At 39.2% G+C, this 15858-nt stretch overlaps 1 long non-coding RNA gene across 1 annotated transcript in view; it reads right to left on the minus strand.

The window, feature by feature from the left end:
- Positions 1 to 2424: 2424 nt before the first annotated feature.
- LOC111535403 overlaps positions 2425 to 15858 on the minus strand; it is a 58650-nt gene continuing 45216 nt past the window's right edge. The window contains exon 5 of the long non-coding RNA XR_002729433.1: positions 2425 to 3460. This is a non-coding gene — a long non-coding RNA (uncharacterized LOC111535403). The remainder of the gene's footprint in view (positions 3461 to 15858) is intronic.

A 15858-nucleotide genomic window follows, 5' to 3' on the forward strand; every position in this document is an offset into this window, starting at 1 on the left:
ACAATACAACCTGGAAAGGGACTCCATGGCCCCTCATGCTGAGCAGGCTGCGCCAGCATCAAGGCAGAGGGTAGCCCAGTTGGAGCAGCCCAGAGTTAAACATTAGTCTGCCAAACTCTGGCTCTGTGTGCTGGTATGTGGCCATGGGGATGCACAAAAGCTAGAAAGGCCAAAAGAAGGAAAGAAAAACATCTCTTTTTCTTTTTCTACATTTATTCATTCACTCATTGCTTAGTCATTTCCTTATTCAGTTTTTCTTTTTTACTATCATTGGAGAAAGGGCACGGCTAAGATTTCATTATTTAGTAAAAGAGACACAAATAGAGATACAAACCAATTATAATTCAATATGGCAAGTGCTCTAATAGCAAAATACTGTGGCAAAGGAGAGGGAAGCATTCAATTTTCTTGGTTTCCAAATATTAACGGAGTAGAGATTGTGTAATAATCAAGGTTTAATCAGAGAAATGAAACTGATAAATATATGTATATTCATAAACATATACATATATGCATGCATACATTCATGTATATATAATATACATATATATACCTATATACACATGAATGTACATACATATATACACACACACGTGGATGTACATACATATATACGCATATGCACATTTAGGGATTTGACCTTACATGATTGTGGAAGTTGGTTTAACAGCCTGTATATGGTTACTGTCTTTGCTCAGATTTGGCAAACCTTTTCTTTAAAGCAGCAGACAATACATGTTTTAGGCTTTGGGAGACATACGATCTCTGAAGCACAGAAGCAGCCCCAAGCAATGAATAAACACATGGATCTGGCTATGTGCCAATAAAATTTCATTTACAAAAACAGGCAGTGGGTTGGATTTGCTCTGCAGGTCATAGTTTGCAGACTACTGATCATCTTTGCCACTACTGGTTCTGGAGCCTGAAGTTAGTAGGGCAGAGAGTTGGGAAAGGAAGTTGATATGAAGTGTGGGAGAGCAAGGATGAACTGGAACCTGCAAAGGTGGAGAACAGCCTAGAATCTGCCTCACTTTCTCATTGTCTTCCAGCCTCCAACTTTAGTAATGTTTGAGTCCTAAAGAGGTGGTGTCTCTTCATGCACTAAATTCACATGCAAGCCAGGAGTTAGAAAAACTGAAGAAGGATCCAGTGGGAGGTGAAATTGCTGCTAGTCTGGCTGTTGGCCAGACCAACAAGGTTTGCAAGCAGATAAGTAGCAATGGACATGGTTTGCAATAGCCCCTGTTGTTCCTGCATTGACCCTCTGAGTGTTAACTAACCACGGCTTCTGCTTTAATTCATCCTTCCAAAACTCATGCGAAATGTCTCCTATGACCCATGCTAACTTGAAACAATGTAAGAAAGGAAATTCTAGGAGGCATAAGTCTACTTGAACTAAGTTGACCCAGTAAAGTCCATACAGATGAGGAAGGTTTCAGACAGGAGCTTATATTGGAACTGGACCTCAAGTATGAATGAGCATTGTTACCAACTGAAAGACACCCACAGAATCCTCAGAACGCATTCTTTATGGGTGATCTGTTGTCACATGACTCTAACACAGAGTTTATAAGGAGAAACAACCTGTTCTTTTGCTTGCCAACAATTTGAATAATTTATGTCCCCCTTTTTTTTTTTTTACTAATTGACTACTTCCATTAGAATCCAGATGTGAGCAGGATGGTGACTTCTGTGACCATCTTGGCTCAAATTTTTCCATGAAAGTCCAGCCAGTTTGTCCATACCCGGCAGGAAAACCTACCTCTGGGAAAAAGAGGCTGCTCTGTCTAGGCAAATCATTCAATGCTCAAGCATATTCACACTTAACAATGTTTTAGCAGATAATTCCTATAAAAATTTTTTATTCTGTGTCACAGAACTGACTTCTTTCCCCCCAGTTTTAGCAACTTGTTCTTTCTTGTGTTTTTTTTCATTAACGTTGTCAGATTTTACTAGATGTTCCAGCACCAGATGTTATATTTAATTCCTCCTTCTTCCAGTTCTTTCATGTTTTGAGCTTACCTCCACACCTCTTGCAATCATCCACTCATTCATTGACTTTCCATATATCCATCTTGTTATTCATCTTCGTGTTTATTTATTCGCTCATCTATCCATCTATCTCTCCATTCATTTGTCCATCCATCCATTCATCCCTTCATCTCCTTTTTTTTTTTTCCTTTGGCTACTACCCTGAAATAGGGTAGATAGAAGACTGAAATAGTCTTCTACCATCTCATTGTTAAATGATTACAAGGTCCAATAAACTGGTTTTCCTGAGAGGCTTAGTGAATGCATAGGATGTGGAGTAACATGGGCTTACATTTGAATTCTGTCTCTGTCCTTTACTAACTCTATGATCTTAAGCACATAATTGAAACTCTCTGGGTCCATTGAGGAACTAATAATATCCACCTCTCAGGATTGTTGTAGGCGGTTATTGAAAAAAGGTTTATAAGGCAAGTAGTACAGTGTTGGAACATGCAAGACACTCAATAAATGCTAATTCATTCCCTCCTCTCTATTTCTTATATCCTAACTATTTTATAATGTTTTTTCCATATATCTTCACAAACACTTGAAATTGTCACCCAACTCTTGGGCCTTTGCTGAAACCATCCTTCTTCCAACAACTGTGTCCACCCCAATTCCTAACTTCCTATCGAGACACATCACTATTTCTAACTTCGGGTCTTCAATCATGTAAACTTTTCTTCTTGAATTATCTGTCTTCCTATTTCTTTTTGTAGAAAATGGATCTGATTTCTTGGACTCTCTCCTTCCCCTGTGAAAATGCTACCTCTTTCTATAACCTTCTTGAATCCCCCAATTTAAACCTTTACCCCCACTGTATTACTGTAAGACTTTATTTGCAAGTAAGAGAAAAGGGATCTTCATTTCTGAGCATACATTGTTGAGTGTGATATACTTGTTATGTGCTTTTCACAGCAATTTCATGAAGTAATTAGTATCTTTATTCTTTTTTAGTAGAAGAACTTTCCCAAGGTCACTCAGTTAACAAAGACCAAAGCAAAAATATGAACCCATGTCCAAATATCTTAATCCAAAATATCTTCCATTTCATACTACCTTGCCTTCCATCCTCTATCATATATAGTAGTAATTCTGTAAAAATGTTAAAAAACATAATTCTGACATTTATCAAAGATTTTGAAAAATGAAAAGCTATGATTGACCCCATAAATAAATGATATTAAAGGATAGGGATAGTGTTTTATTTATTCCTGTATCAACTTCACTGTCCTGGTGTAAAAAACCTACCAATAGGCATATGGTAAATGTTCAACTGAAAGACATCAAAAGCATAAATAGGACCTTTCACCAGAGTCGTATTCTTGAGATTCTGCCTCAATTTCAAATGTTACAAGTGATCATAAATCCTTCAGCCATCATATTGTCAGGGTAAGGTCAATTTCGGTGTTCTTTTTTGTAAGAATGTCTGCAACAAAAATGGAATTGTTATTGTTAAATTCTTATCATAATAAGACTCTTCATAAATTAGAGTCCTTGGCTATTTTGTGAAAATCCTTGGCCTGATTCCTGCAGCCAGAAGGCAGCAAGCTTCTTTGTTTGTCTCTCCATAGCATTAGTAACCCTGTACAAGTTAAATTTGTTTTATTTATAGGTTGGAAGAGCTTTCACCCATAAGGAGTGCCGAATAAATAGACTTTTTCCATCATTCTCCAAAGAGGTTGGAAAGGAACTACTCAGGAGGAAAGCCTGGAGGGTACAAATTGTCAGAATGAAGTATAGTCTTTTGTTCAGAATCAGAAGAATTAACCACTCAAATCGTAAAATACCAGATGAAGCTCACTTCACCCAATAGGAGTGAGCAAAGTGAGAAGAAGGAAGACATGGTGACACAGAAAACCTCCAAGGAGTAATCTCTCCAGTTTAAGTCAAGACAAGTTCACTTGGGATCCTCAAGGTTATATTTTTGCCTAAAAGGCCAAGGAAGTATGCTTTCTGATAGCACAGAAAAGAGTCATAGTTTAAAAAAAAAAGAGATTGAGAGGGCAATGCAGAATAATCTGTTGATGTGTGGAATGTCTATGTCTAGTTATTTTTACTTGAGTGTAAGAAGAGCCACTCAAAGTCATTGAATTGAAGGAGTTCAAAGATCAATGCAACATGATTAAATAATCATATTGTGAATTAAATCAACATAAATAATCACATCAGACCTTAAATCTGCTATCTCTTTGGAGAGAAATGAGATGGTTATGATCTTTGATAAACCCTCAAATTCTCTGTTGTCCTCATGAAAGGAACATGCTGCTGTTTCACCGTGAGCTTTGAGAACCTTTCAAAGAGAAAGAATGGGTTTTTGTTGCTCAGTACATACAAACTTGCCTGGTGCCCCTTCTAATTAATGGCATTTATTTCCCCCATAGAGTTGCCTAAGGCTGAAGGCAGGGATGTGGCATTGAGACAGAACTAACCTAACTGGCTCTCATGGGGATTGATCACATGCACTGACCTTCTACTACAGTGTTCTAAGCATTTGAGTTAACTGAGTGTGCCTTCCCTACAAATAAGTCTCAGTCATTCCATAGAAAAGAAGATGGGATTGTCAGGTATCAGGTTTAAAACACTGTATCTTTAAGATAAGGTGAGGTTTACTTTCAAAGCAGGGTGTGGAACTTTCTAAAGAGAAGCCCTGCATGGTCATAAACTATTCATGAAAGTTCTCATGTTTCTAGAACTACCTACTTTCTAGTACCCTTAACTGGTCTTATTACTACCTGTCTCATCTTCCTGACAATTCTGACCTCAGATCTACCTTTAATTTATTTTAATACATTCCCTTTTTTATCCTGGACATAAGGTGCATAAATTGTTGATATCTTATCCATTTGATACCTGACCTTGACCTTCCTTGACACCACTGTCCTTACTTTTGCTAGAGATGTCAGTGTCAGACACATTTCTCACTGCCTGCTCTTGATATCCCATTCCTACCCCCATTTTTGGCTTTGCTTTCCCTGTGAAAACTTTACAACTGAAAGAGCTTCCACTCCATGACACAAAGCCAAAGGCAGGACAAGGGACTGCAAAGGTTCCTACAGCAAAGTCTTCAGTGTCATAGGCCAGAGGGAATGAGCTCCATCACCCTTAGCATGTAAGCAACCAAGAGGCCTGGCCTAGTTTCATACACCCCAGAGAACCCTTAGCTAAGCCGGTGGTCACACCAACTTGAGACTGTGCTTCAACTGTATCTATGTCCTGGGAAAAGCCAACCATGTCATTTTGCATCAGCCAATGCAGTGCAATAGAATAGTACATGCTTTAGAGCCAGGGCTACTTGGGCTGGAATCCTGGTTCTACTCCTTGTTAACTGTGTTACTTCAATCAAGTTTCTTAACTTTTCTAAGCCTCAGTTTCCTTACCTATAAAATGGGGGTAACTGTACTTGCCTTTCACTGTCATTGTGAGAATTTAGAGATAACAATTATAAAATATAGGACATTGAATATAACATACGATAAATAGAGTTTATTGTTATTTATCTTTCCTTGCTATTTTTGTCTTTATTATTATTGTTATGACAGGGCTTTAATGTCTAGATTCTGGCAAGAATAGGGAACATTTCAAATATCCAGCCAGCTCATTTCTTGAGAGATGGACCACAGGTTTCCTCACAAACTAGGCTGGTTGCTCAGTGTTGTAAATCACCACTTGGCTTCCTGCCTGAACTTTTAATCTTGTCCCCATCTCAATTTAAAGAGGGTGAGAAAGCAGAGACATCAATCGTTTCCTTGTCAAGGACAACAGCCCCTTCCTTCTTCCTTGGATCTCTCCTGGGGACCCATCTGCCTGGTGCCAAGGGAGGGGGCTGCTGCTGAATACAAATCACCATGTGGTGGGGGAGGCTTGTGCTTCTATATCAGCCAAGAGCCATTTCGCCATCTCTGTGTGAGACTCCAATGAGCCCAACCCAGTCCTCCCACTGCTCCTGGGGTTAAGCGCCCCACTGCTTCACAGTCACCCTGGATAGTGATGTAACCATGAAGATGGCAGTTACCCAAGGTACTGGGACACAGACTTTATTGATTTGTTCTTCTAATGCATTAGGAGGAAACAGGAAACCTCAGGAAGGTCATAAGCGACAATTGTGCATTGACTGGCAGAGACATTGACTTCATTCAGAAAGGCACGACTCAAGTGGCCTTGCTTTCAGAGAGGAGGGGGGCCATAGAGGCACGACTCAGAAAATAAAGACAATAAGCACGGGCTGGATCACAGGGAATCAGAAGGAACTGAAGAACCTAACGCTCAAGCTCACACTTGAGGGAAAGTCTTTGTTCAGTTCCTGGTAGAGCCAGATGTTCAATCAATGTTACTAAACAATTGGATGAAGGCATAAACCAGCAAGGGTGAGCCCCTTAGAACTTCCTCTATCGATTTTCTGGGCACCTCTGTACCATTTTCCCATTTGATTCTGTGGTTACATGCCCTTCTTTCCATCTCTTTTTCATGATCTTTAAAGCTGAGCACGTCAGAGAACTTTTAATGGACTCCCGCTGTTTCCTTCAGCTTTCAACCTCTTGCGATGCGCCCTGTAATCACTGACCACTGCAAAAATCAGAATGACACGTTTGAAGATCTCCTGGCCCTCCTGTACCCTCTTTTCTTCTAGGTCTGTGTTCTGGATATTTGGGGTCTGCCTCTCAAAAGTTTCGCCTTCTCTGATGATTATATTAACAAGAAGTGCCATCTTTCTTCAAGGGTTCTGATTATTTCAACTTTATCATCCAATTCTCACTTTCTTGTGAGCAATGATTCCAGATGAGCATTTGAGTTAACTGGGTGTGCCTCCTCTACAGATAAGTCTCAGCCACTTCATAGAAGGGAAGTTGGGATTCTCAGGTATCAGGTTTAAAACACTGAATCTTTAAGACAAGATGAGTTTACTTTCAAAGCATGGTGTGGAACCTCGTAAAGAAAACTGTCTGTGAAGCCACATCTTTCCAAATGTTTGGCTTTAATCAATTCAGTGGACTTTTGGATAGGATCCTAAGGTCTCTTCTAACCCTATAACTACAGTCAAATCATTAATCCAGAACTCAGTGGAACATTGCAGTTTTTGTAGAAACGGTTCTCTACTGATTGTTAACACCGAGAAACTACAGACCATCAAGCAGAGATGGAACTTCAAACCATTCTTTTGTTTAGGCTTTTGTGGGCTCTGTACAGGCATCAGATCTCTAGTCCTGGTTTTAGTATCCATGTAAAACATCATCTTGGCAGAAGGAGACACAACAGAAAAGTTGTATCTCCAATGAAAGACGTAATGCGGGGGTTTACTCATAAGCAGCGTGGAGATTAAGGACAAAGCCTTCTGTAGAGCTCAGATTCTAACACAAGGAGGTGATTAGTCCCAGCTCTGCAAGTTACTCTCTCTGTAATTTAGGCACATGACTTAAACTTTGTAGCCAGCCTCAAGCTTAAAAGGGATTACTAATAAACTGATTTGGGGGTGTTATGAAGGTAAGTAGACAATGAATTTTCAATAGCCAAGCACATAGTACCTGCTCAATAAACAATTGTTGGTTTTTTCCCTCATCGCCCAAGATTCCAGTGAGTTCTGGACTAATAATTTGGCTTCAATTATAGACTCACAGGTTTAGAAGGAACCTTAATATCATATTTTAGGATAAAACATCTATATTTATTAAGCACTAACTATGTGCCAGGCAATGTGGTAAGCAATTTGAAAATAATATTTTATTTATTGAGATAACAGATATTATACTCATATTTCAGATGAGAAAAGTGGGGCTCCCATGTATTAAATAATGTTCTTTAGGTCATGCACCTAATCATTGATAAAGCAGAGGTGCACATCTTGGACTTTCTCACTCCAGAGCCCATTCTTTTAACCACATTGTTGTAAGAACATTTTAGAATGAGAAAGCAGTGGTATGACTTTAATAAGCTAAAAAATCAGTGAACTGTAGAGTCCCTGGGGAAATAGGGTTTGGAGAGTGGAGGTGGAAATGCACTAAAAGAATAGATTCCAGTATCGATCTAGTGAGCAGAGCTGAGGAGACAGAGATTAGTAGGATTTGTAAAGTTGTTATTAGTATTTGCCAAAGATGTTTGCCATTGCCCATGTTCTTCTTGGGAATGTTGCCTTTTGAATATTACTCTGGAAAACAGGATCACATAAAAATCCTTTCTTTCCTGTGTCCCAACATGCTTATTAAGTTTTCTCAGTACTGGGTACCATGATAGGCAGGGAGAGAACAGAGATATCAAACACAGGGCAAGTTTTGCATTTGATGTGTTTCAATTACAGATATAAGAAGCTGCATCTGGAAAAAAATGTGGGGCAGCATTTGGATGAGCTTTGAGTCTACACTGAGGAGTCTTGACTTCAGCAACAACCTGACATATGGAGTTATTTAGGAGGGGAGTGCTGTGAGAGCTACAATTTCTAAAACTCACCCTGGACCAGAGATGATGCTATAGTTTGTTACTTGGTATCCCTGAACACAAAAAGTCCACAGATGTGATGAGATGAATACCTTAAACTTGTAGGTGAAAAGCCATGTCTATGTGCACATGAGCTTTCTTTTCTGAAAAGAATGTCGAAAATGTTATTCTCAAAGAGTCAGGGATGCAAAATTATTAAGGTCAAATACCATTAGTATTGGCTCAGAAGGAAGAAAAATTAGAGGAAGATACGTAAGGGTTGGTGAAGAATACAGTTGAGAGATGAAGATGAGCAGAGATAGTGTCATGGAGACGGAGCTGGCAGATATAAAGGCTATGCTTCCTAGGACCTAGGAATGACACCTGAAACGGGCAATTAATCAGGTGTGGAAGGTAAGAGAAAAAGGAAAGATGAACCTCCAAAGCATCTTGATTTTCTAGCTGGGAGATGAATCAAGATACCAAGAAAAAATACAGAAGATACTATAAGTGTAGGGAGGAGATAATAAATTTAGTGTTGGTATTGGTATAGATTGCTCCTTGGAATGTAATTATGGAATTGCAATTTTCTCTATGAAGCTTAGAACATATGTCAGAAAGTGTAATTTAACTCATTGACATACCAGACCAATGAAGATGAACTTGTTGATTTGAGATTTGTAATGCAAACACAAAAAGGATTGTTTTCTATAAAATTTGGATGTATACCTAAAATTGAAGGCATGGCCCCATCTCCTATTTTCACCTCTCTCATTCCCCAACAATCTCTGGGACGAAGGTAGTAATTCATAATGGCTTAAAAATGTTTACACAATGCCCAATGTTTAAATAAATTCTTAAGAATTGGCACAATCCAGATCTTTTCCAAACTAGGTAAAAGAACAATCCAGTTATTGCCAGAATTTTCTTTTTTTATAAAGATATTTGGTATTTTGTAGACATAGTTCAAATTATACCAATGCCTTGACCATTAAAAGTATAAAACCTTACAAGGAAGATTTTCAGCAAATACTGTGTGTCAGTACTAGATCTCTTTGTAAATGTTAACCATTCTAGGCAATTAACATATTTTCATTGCATCAACCCTATGAGGTAGATATTATTTTCCCTGCTTTACAGATGAAGAAAAATGAGAGTGAAAAACTAAGAAACTTGCCCAAATGTGTCAAAGTAGGAACTGGCAGATCTTTTCTAATCCCTAGTCTATATATTTTCTGACTACATCTGCACCTCTGGGTCATTGAGCCCATTCCTTTTTAGTGTCCTCATCCCCTTTATGCCTTCCTTTCACTCACCACTCAGCTTAGGTTCCAGAATCTGAAGCTGCAATCATCTTGCAAATCCTCACCTTCCTGGCCCTTCTGTCATTCTCAGCCAGTCAAACTCAGTCCTCAAACCCAACCATGCCTCCCTCGTTCCTACACCAGGGTCACTGATGGTGAACTGGAGAAAAATACTCAACCATACTGTCTGGTCTAACCTCAAATTTGTGACCACAAACCTCAAGTGGACTTTCTATTTTCCCTAGCAACCTTGTCATGTTTTTTGATTCTCTCATTATCCAAGACAACCACAATGGAGTCTTCTCACTTCTCAACCTTCTTACTCTGCCCCCTTCTTTTTATTCTCAGATGATGACCTTGCTTCTTATCCAGCTAAGAAAATAGTTGTGATCTGAAGATAAAAACATGTATTCTCATTACCAGTTTTCCAACCTATCTGCATTTTAACCTCCAGAGCCAGCTTTCTCCTGTTTATATATTTATTCATAAGGATTGTTCATGCTTCTACTAAAACCAACTCTTCTCCTTGTGCACTTGATCTCATCTCACTTCTTTCTTTTGGACTTTGTTCCTGTAGTAGTCATCCCTTTGTCCTCGTGATCATTTTTTCCTTTTCTGTTGATCATTGCCATCAGCAGACAAGCATGCTATTCTGTTATCCCGTTTCCCATGTTAAGAAAATGAAACCCGCCCTTGACTCACATTCTCTTCTAGTTCTTGCCATATGTTTTTCCTCTCTTTTAAAGCAAAACTCAAGAAAAGAATTGTCCATCCATACTTACTCTCTCCACTATCTCACTTCTAATCCTCTTTTTAAAATGTGCCGATCAGACATTAGTTCCCATTCTTTCAAAAACATTTTTTGAAAACTGTTATTATCAATGCCATCAAACAATGACATGTTGCCAAATCCAGTTATCAATTATCAGTGCTCCTCTTAAACTCTCAGGTGCTCTGACAAAGTTATTCACTTTTTCTCTCCTCAATACTCTGTTCTCTTGGCTTCTGTGATAGTCAGTTCCAGATTTTCTTCTCCTTCACTGGTCAACCCATCTTAGTTTTTTTTTTTTTTTTTGCTGGCTCCTCCATCCCTGCTCTGACGATTCAGTGTGTTTCTCTACTGTCTCCTCGACACCTGCATTTGTTTACAGATTATTTCATACAGTCTGATAACCCCCAACTTTCTATCTCTTGTCCTAAATTCTTCCACGATATGTGGGATATCAATTACCTGCCAAACATCTAGAATGTCTATTATTTATCTTAAATGTAATACAGCTAAAACAGAAATCCTGATCTTTTCTTGCCTCTCAAAATACTCTGATTATTTCCAGTCTTTTTCAAAATACAGAAATCATTATTGATTTCTCATTTCCCCTTATTTCTTACATCTAAGCTATCAGCAAGTTTTGCCAGCTTTACCTTAATCTCACTTCCCTCCATCCGACAGTTCTGGTCTAAGTTACTATGCTGTCTTTGTTGGATTACAATTGCCCACAAATTGATCTCACTGCTTCTACTCTTCCTTCTTTCCTCTCCCCATATCTTTTCTCTACCTCAGTAGCCAGTGTTCCTTTTAAAATGGATTGTGTTTCTGTCTCTAAAATCACTTCAATTGCTTTCCATTTTACTGAGAATGAAATTCAGACTTCTTAATGACCCACCAAGCATTACGTGATCCAGTCACTGCTTACCTCTCTAATCTTATATTCTATGACTTTCCCCATTGGCCAATTGTGCTGTATCTACATTGGCATTTTGACTTTCTTCTAACCCATGCAACTCATTGTTGCTCTAAGGGTTTTACATTTCTCATTCTCTGGACTCAAATGCTCTTATCCCAGATACTTATGAAACTCTTGCCATTAAAAAACATAGAACATCTTATTACAGCACTATTCATAATAGCAAAGACATGGAATCAACCTAAATGCCCATCAACGGCAGATTGGATAAAGAAAATGTGATACATATGCACCATGAAATACTATGCAGCCATAAAAAAGAATGAGATTATTTCCTTTGCAAAAACACGGATGGAGATGGAGGCCGTTATCTTTAGCAAACTAATGCAGGAACAAACCTAAATACTGCATGGTCTCACTTATAAGTGGGAGCTAAAGGGGAACAACAGACTCTGGGGTCTACTTGAGGATGGAGGGTGGGAGGAGGGAGAGGATCAGAAAACATAACCATTGGGTACTAGGCCTAGTACCTGGTGATGAAATAATCTGTAAAACAAACCTCTTTGACATGAGTTTACCTCTATAACAAATCTACCCATGTACCCTTGAACCCAAAATAAAAGTAAAAAAAAATATATATGAAGAAGGTGACAATGTGACTAATAAAATAAAAATTTGGTCAAGACAGCAAGAATACCATAATTAGTATAAAACAAAAAGAAAACCACACACACTTGGCCAGGTGCGGTGGCTCATGCCTGTAATCCGAGCACTTTGGGAGGCCGAGGCGGGCGGATCACGAGGTCAGGAAATCGAGACCATCCTGGCTAACACGGTGAAACCCTGTCTCTACTAAAAATACAAAAAAATTAGCCGGAAGTGGTGGCGGGCGCCTGTAGTCCCAGCTACTCGGGAGGCTGAGGCAGGAGAATGGCATGAACCTGGGAGGCAGAGCTTGCCGTGATCCAAGATCGCACCACTGCACTCCAGCCTGGGCCAGAGAGTCTCAAAAAAAAAAAAAAAAAAAAAAAAAAAAAAGACACTTGAACTACTTAGATAAAATTCTGCTTGTATTAATGTGCATCATATATTAGTATAAAAAGATTTATTTTTATACGAACACCCAGTTAAATATGTTAAAACAATCCATTGTTAATATTTGCCTGTGTAAGTTGTGACTTTTTGTTGCATGTTTTACTATCAAAGAGATTGTATAACTAAAAAAATGTAGAACATCTTTTTAAAATTTTATTTCTTTATTTATTTTTTGTTGAGATGGAGTCTTGCTATGTCACCCAGGCTGGAGTGCAGTGGCGTGATCTCAGCTCACTGCAACCTCTGCCTCCCAGGTTCAAGCGAGTCTCCTGCCTCAGCCTCCTGAGTAGCTGGGACTACAGGCATGTGCCACCACGCCCAGCTAATTTTTGTAGTTTTAGTAGAGATGGGGTTTCGCCATGTTTCCCAGTCTGGTCTTGAACTCCTGACCTCAGGTGATCCACCTGTCTTGGCCTCCCAAAGTGCTGGGATTATAGGCTTGAGGCACCGTGCCCTGCCCAGAACATCTTAAAAGCCTAGAACTTCTGTTAGAAGAGCCTTAGAGGTCTATAACCCAAAACTCATTTTTGCATTTTAGAGCTGAGAAAAGTGAGCTTAGAAAGCTAAGAGACTTGCCCAAATCCAAAAAGGAAGTGACCAAGCAGAGACCTCCATTCCTCTGTGACCAATTCCCTTTGCTTTAAATTTTTTAGGAAAGCTAATTACTCTGTGTATGGCACTCTTCTTGTTTTCTACTCACATTAACTGTTATTAGTTAAAAACAATAGCACAATTTGTGTATTAGGATTACATTCTTCTGAATTCTTTTCACAAACTCTTTCCTGGTACAGTATGCTTATATGGGCAAGATAGGTCAGAGAAAAGATTATGGAAACTCAAGGATGATAGTATTTTAACTTAATAGATGTATTTGGCTTTTTCTCTGTGGAAATCAAAGTGCTTCACTCAGAGGTGTTAATTCTCCTCTGATCCCTCTGAAGTAACTTACAAAGACCATTGCACAGATGAGAAAACCAAGTTTGCATCCCCTGTCTATACTACTGACATCAGCTGGAGGGACATTTCTAAAATATATGACTGGCTGCTTTATTCCTCTGCTTAAAATCCTTCATGACCTCCTTTGCCCTCAGGATAAATTCCAGACTCTTTCACCAAGCTAAGCAGCCCTCATAACCCATACTCTCACAGCTAACCTCTACCCCTTCCACTTCCTTTGGTACACCTACTGCTATTGCCCAGTGGTTCTTAATGCTTCAGCCACACATATCATGCTCATTGTATTTCACCTCCAAGGCCTTTACCCATTCTGTTTTCTGCTCTGAGCACCCTTACATACCTGTTCTTTGTAATGAGGAACAGGTGTTACCTCTTCTCTGTATCCTCTGAGGCAGTGGTATTTGCTTCCTCAGTATTTTAAACATCTTATGCATGACCCTATTAAAGAATTTATAAGTGTATGAAGGGTATTTGTTTGTTTTGTACTACTCACTTCTCTTCTAGCTTGAGCTCTTGATGGACAAGCATTGGGCCTTATTCCTTTTGGTCTTCATGGAACCTAGTTCAGGACTAGGCTCATGGTAGTATCTGACAAGGTACTGGATGAATTAGTGAATGAGTGAATGTGACTAGCATCCTGGCAGGAAGGGAGAACAGCCTCCCTACAGAATGTTTTAATGGATTCTCATCTGCCACTGCCTTGACCGCGCCTCTTCCAATTCCACTGATATTTCACAGACTTTAAAATAATCTCTCCCAGGGTTAAAGAGAGCAATTACTCTTGCCAGACTCCTGGCAGGCACTGCCAACGGCTCTTTAAAGGCCTTCTTGAGCCATCTCTGAGACTCCAAACATGGACACATGCTATGGAATTTACATCCACTTGTTTAGTGCAGTACACTCTCCTCTAGTGTTATACAAGATGATTTCTAGGTGATTTGTGGATGTTGTAAAATAGATACGCTATGTCATTTAAAAAGAACTCTTTTTTAATTGATGATAGCAAGTTACAGGTTCTGTTTAAAAATTATTTAAGTTTAAACTGAATAGATTTAAAGAGAAATATTAAGTTCAAAAAACACAGGTGTATGGCAAAACCTGTGAAGTGGTGCCTGAATGACTGATGGTAGAAAAATAGCTGATTTCATTCCTGTAATCATTCACATACTAATTCATCAAATGTTTACGGCACGTTGCATGGCAGACCCTATTCTAGGTAAGCGGGATATAGGCAGTGAATACTTTGTTTTGGTCTCTGTCCTTTAAAATTTAGACAATCTCCTTGGGCACATTGCACATTCCACTACTGGCAAGAACAATTCGCTAGTGTTCACACTGGTGTGGGTTGACTAGATTGGATGAGAATGGCATAATCACTTTCTGGAAAAAGAAAAACATATACAAATATACATGTACATCTATATGTATGTGTGTGTACATGTGTGATCTTGTGATCTGGATTACTGTTTTGCCAATTCTAATCAACAGAATATGCCAGTGGGTATATACATATACACTCACCACACAACCACCTGAATATTAGAATTGTTAAGTCACACTGCATAGGAAATGGAGCTGTAAAATAACTTGCCAGGAGTGGAGCTGAAAGGTAGACAGTGAGTAACAGGAAAAGAACTGACATTGGCATCAGATCGGAATTCAAATATCAGTTTTGCTACTTACTTCAAGACTTTGGGCATGCTCACAACATTCAAGGCCTTAAATGATTAGTTATGCCTAGCATGGATATGGGAGGGGGAATTGGATGATTAGTTATGTCTGACAGCAGCATGAAAGGGGAGAATGGCAACATGCTTGCTGCACTGCATTTACTGTTTCTGAGCTGGATAGCTTTGAAGAGATCTTTGAAGGCTAACTTTATGCAGTTCTGCAAAAATCAACTTCTCCATAATTTTCAAAAGAGTAAGTAGTGAGTGAATATGGCAAAGATGGCAGTGATGGTGCTGGTGGTAATGGTGTGGAACAACTTCAATTTACCTCCACAAAACTGGTGGTAGGAGGCCTCTAAGATAGCCCCCAATAATCCCCACCTCCTGCTGCTCCTCCCCATCTGTGATTCTCTGTCTTTCAATGTGAAAGATTTATCATTTCCCTTGTAACAAGTAAAATACAGCACAAGTAATGGAATGTCATTTCTGATACTCGGTTATAAAAAGTCTGTGACTTCTGTCTTGGGTTCTCTCTCTCCCTCTCCTTCTCTCCCTTTCTCTTTCTCTCTTGGAAGGAAGCCAGCTGCCATGTTTCAAACTGTTCAAGGGAGAGGTCCAAATGGTAAGGAGCTGATGTCACTGGCAAACAGTCAGTGAGGACATGAGCCTGCCAACAGCCACATGAGGAAGCTTGGAAATAGAGCCTCT

The sequence above is a fragment of the Piliocolobus tephrosceles genome, chromosome 14 (assembly GCF_002776525.5).
Source record: "Piliocolobus tephrosceles isolate RC106 chromosome 14, ASM277652v3, whole genome shotgun sequence".
NCBI lineage: Eukaryota > Metazoa > Chordata > Mammalia > Primates > Cercopithecidae > Piliocolobus > Piliocolobus tephrosceles.